General features: G+C 41.7%; 1 protein-coding gene across 1 annotated transcript in view; it reads left to right on the top strand.

The window, feature by feature from the left end:
* LOC311226538 (ubiquitin-conjugating enzyme E2 E2-like) overlaps positions 1-5000 on the top strand; it is a 112714-nt gene that overhangs the window by 106291 nt on the left and 1423 nt on the right. The window lies entirely within an intron of this gene.

The raw sequence follows: 5000 nt of genomic DNA, 5'->3' as shown, positions 1-5000 counted from the left end.
ACAGGGGAGGGTAGAATTGGACAATACAAAATTGGGATGGGAGAAAAATAGAAAATGGGAGAAAAAGTAGATAAAAAAAAACATGTGTACGTATTACAAATAAGTACTATATTACATATTAAAAAAGATTTATAATAATAATAACTTTTTAAGTTTTCAGAAAACGTTTAAGTTCCCCTGCTGGGGACCGAACCCTCATCCTTAGCCCTAACCTTATGTCTTAACCATAATCGCTAAGCGAATGTTAAAACTAACCTTAACTCGGACGCAACTGCAAAGATTGTATTGGGTTCAACTCTGGTTGCAGCGTTTGTTTGTAATATGTAAATATATTACTCATGGCTATAACACAAGATACAATATGTAAATATATTACTTATGGCTATAACACAAGATACAGCCACCCGGAGCCAGACTTACACACATATGAGAGTTAGACAGAGAAAATCCCCCTTCAGACATATTGTTTCCATGATCATCAACAGTTTAGATTTTTGTGAATATGAACGACTGAAATGCTAAATCCTGGAGGTGCTCCATTGATGACTGACGACCCGGTCGACACGGTGATGGTAACCCCCACAGGGGATCTTTCACAGAGATATTGGGTCATCTTAGTACAACAATGGTATAACGCTTATGCACTTATGTGAGGCTCCCGACATTTTATATGAATTCAATGAAAGTCAATCTCCCAAGTTATTGTCACTGGAGCAACTCGAGATATAGCGTCTTGATTATATTACAGATAAGAGCCTGTATTCTCTGGGTTTCTAGTGTAGAGAGAGAGAGCGAAAGAGAGAGAGAGAGAGAGAGAGAGAGAGAGAGAGAGAGGCGTCCGTGCTCTCAAATACTGATTGAATTGTCTTAAGAGCAGAGGAATATGAATTTAGAGTGGGTTTTTATCCTTTAGAGCAGTGATCCTCAGCCCTTTTCATGCAGACCAACCGGTTGATAACATTCTGTCAAAGGGAGCCCATCTGAGAAGATATTTGTAGTTTGATATAATTTTGTCCCAAACTCCATAACTACAGTGTAGTTGAGGAGACGACAGTGGAGAGAGTGGTTGTTATACATTCTCTCTCTCTTGACTTCTAGTCAATGGAATAATAGCGGAATCCAACTGTTCTCAACCCCCTGGAATCTCCTCAAGGACCCTTGGGGAGGTCCTCGGGCCCCACGTTGAGAACCACTGTTTTAGAGTCATGATTTAGTTATGTACATGGTTGGATTATTAAGCAATAGCCCACGCCAGGTCTGGTATTTGTAAATTCTGTCACAGCCAAGGTGCTAAGCAGAGGGTTCCTGCTGTCTTATAATTTCCATGTGTTACGGCCTGGAGTGGATTATAGCTTTTTATAAAACAATTACTCATTTATTTCCATATTATTATCAGGACTCCCAACCATAGTCTGTACCTTGAATCTTAATTCATAAAGTAAAATATCTTCTTTGTATGAATTTGATATGGTATAATAATGTGTCGTCGCCACGTCCAACAAACATTCTGAGGAAACGGGAAGATGCGATTAACACACCAATAACATGGACACGTTTTCATAGTATTTATAGGACAACAATACGTTTAGATTGGAATTGTACAAATAAAGTTAATATACTAATTTCTTCCTACTAAAAAGATACTTGATATCTGGCACCTTAAAACAATCTAATTTGTATAGATTCTGTGAGAATGAACAGAACAAAAATAAACAACAACAACAACAACAACAACAACAACAACAACAACAACAACAAAAACAAGACCAAAACAACAAACCTAACATAGTCATTGTAGTAGTTAAAATGGGGAAAATAAACTTTTTCTTACAATCGTAAATTATCTGGTCGATTATTATTTCAATCGGAAGGAGCCTTAAAAATAAATTCCCTTTTACCAATGTCTGAGGAAACCTCTGGGACAAAAGAGGAAAAGAAGATCAAAGTCTCTGAGAGTTTATGTTGATGGTTCTAACAGCTGCTTTGGATCACAGGGATATATATATATCCTATCGACCAATCAGGAGGCTGGGTTTGGATTTGGCTCTTAGTTATAAATGTATATATAATGTGCGGCTACGTGGCGTAGTGGGCAAGGCGCTCGCCACGAATGCGGAGACGCTGGGATCGCCTGTTCGATCCCAGCGCTCCACATTGCTTTCAGTTTAGCTGGTCGTCCGTACTAATACACATTGGCCGTATTAGGGGGTGGGAAACTGATGGGTGGGGATCGGGCGTTGTGGACAGCGACTCCTACAGGTCGGTTGGTGCGCCTGCGCAGTAGAATCAGGAAGTGTCGGGGGCAGCGTGAGCCTCCCACGCGTTACTCCTCGCCACTGAGAGATCGAGCTGCGCAGGTGAAAAGATGCGACTGCTGTTACCTCAAGTACCGGAGGGGACTTGTGCTATGTATGACTTAGTCCACATTGCAGCCGGCTTGTGGGAGGCAAGAAACAACGTTCGTGACAGGAGAGGGTTGAATTGGATGATACGAATTGGGATGGGAGAAAATATAGAAAATGGGAGAAAAAGTGGATAAAAAAAAAAATTATATATAATGTATACTGTACCGTCTATTGTATGTATTTTGCCGTCTGTGAGGTCCTATTGTCTTTGTGCCACGTGTGTCAGTATGGACTCTGTGTCTCTGAGACAAATTCCTACAGCTTACATTTTAAGTCCTGTTTTGCAATTGAACTGAATCTCGGATTGTGGACTTGTGAAACGCAAGGAGGCATTATGGCCGAGGCAGGGAAGGAGGATAGAGAGGCACGGCTTGCCAGGCTATACGGGATAAAACGATATTACAGAACACAGGATTAGACCCATAGCTTTTGTTGATGCAGTCTCATAAGGATCACCCGTGATGGGATTACAGCACGCTAATTAGACCACACAGGCTATGCATGAGATCCGTTCCAACACCGTTGGGCCACTACTAGTATTTAGCATTCCGCTCCTCACCCGTCTCGGTGGAGGTGTATGTATTGAAGGAGAGACAACCAATCACACGTGAGAGAGGGCGGGCCCCTCGAGCTCCCACCATCAATCATTGACGAGTCCTCCCGGCTTACCGACCTGTCCCATCGCCTGCCCCGTCCTTTTATTGAATGAAGAGAGGCTCTTGTATATTACTCCAGGCTGTCTATCACACGTCCCAACTATTGCGTCGCAGTAATGTCGTTATTGACGAACGCAAAGAGCCGAGGACAAGGTTTGCATGTCTGTATGGGCCTATTGTTTACAAGAATGAAGGTTATAACCCGGCACACGTCCACTCCCTCAAGCTAGAGAGAGTTATTGTGCGTGGGAGGGGGAGAGAGAGGGAGTAAGGGAAGGTGAGGGTGAGAGTCAGAGAGAGAGAGAGAGTGTGTGCGTGTCTGTGTTTGTTTCCAAAACAGCGTTGACTGAGTGTGTAAGTGATGGGATGAGGTTAAGAGGAAAGGGCATTTTGAAGAGGCTGCATGCTTTGGATCGCATGTCCCACTCAGAGGCCCCTGGCATTTTTTTGTGCTTTGATCGCCACCAACGGATCAACGCAATATTGATACCATATAGCCCTTACCTTGACTAGGATCTGTCCCAAAAAGAAGATTCCAATTATCTGATCGCCATTCCAAGTATTGATGTCGTGTTGCCAACGTAATCCGGCAATGAACATGAACCGGGAGAGCTTGATTCTCGTCGATGCATGCGTTATAAGCGCTTGGCCTGCCCGACTAGTTAGACTCCGCCCGCAGGCCGCAGATCGACCCACACACTAAACCACATCGTTTCAAATGGAGTGCAATAGTGGTCGCAAGCGGCAGGCGGCGGTATTGGACTTTTGCAATCTCAGACCCATCCCCAGTGATAACACAGGCTCCCTGAATGTTTTATGAATGGAAAAATCGAATAAAAGAAATAACGATGAAAACCCGAGTATACTCAGGTTTTCGGTGGTCCTGGCGCTCAACGTTCGGCGAGTTAACCCGACTATAGTCGGGTCCGGCGCTGAAAGTGTCCTTGGGTTTCCTGAAAGGCGCTATATCAATCCAAGCTATTATTATTATTTAATATTAAATAAAAAAATGTCAACACATTTCTTCACTGGGAACTTACAGATAGAATTGGACTCAAGACAGCAAGCTTAGGTAATGAGTCCTATGTACACTACTTTGCAATATACAGTTTTTAAAGTGACCTTTTATTGTGTGTTTAAAGTGACCTGTGGTATGTTTGTGTGTGAGAGAGTGCAGAATGTGTGGTTTGTGTGTGTGTGTGTGTGTGTGTGTTCATGTGTAATAATAATAATAATAATAATAATAATAATAATAATAATAATAATAATAATAATAACAACAACAACAACAACAACAACAACAACAACAACAACAATAATAATAATAATAATAATAATAATAATAATAATAATAATAATAATAATAATAATAATAATAATAATAATACACTTTTGTATAGCACCTTTCATACAATAATTGGAATGATCCGACTGCTGATGTGCGTTTGTTTTACGGACCTGGGAAGCCGTCGTGTGGGTTGTTTGTGGTCGACGGCAGGGAGGATGTGAGCTGAGTCACTGCCATTGTTGAGCTGCATCTAATCAAGTGGATAATAACTCCAGTCACTAAGATGATACACTTCCAGTGGAATGAAGGGTTTTATATTTACACCTGCATGTTTATCTGCAGATATATATCATTTTTTCTGCGTTCAGGCAGCTCCTCCCTTCAGGACACAGGTGCATGTATCCGAAAATATAAAACCAACACGGTAATGTTAGTCATTTATCCTCATGGCTACTGTGGATTACGGTTGAGCACATCTGTGGGTGAATCACAGACTGCAGGGTGGGGTTGTATACTAGTCACGACGGACCTCACACCATGTGGTCCGGATAATATGTTTGTTGATAACGTGCAATCAAAAGTAGGGCTGGGGCAATTAACCACGTTTTATTTATAACGATTATGAAAACAAAGATAATCGAGGTCATGTTT

The sequence above is a fragment of the Notolepis coatsorum genome, assembly GCF_963971535.1.
Source record: "Notolepis coatsorum genome assembly, chromosome: 4".
In the NCBI taxonomy this organism is placed as follows: Eukaryota; Metazoa; Chordata; class Actinopteri; order Aulopiformes; family Paralepididae; genus Notolepis; species Notolepis coatsorum.
The sequence above is the reverse complement of the archived record's forward strand: the minus strand, read 5'-3'. Positions and strand labels throughout refer to the sequence as shown.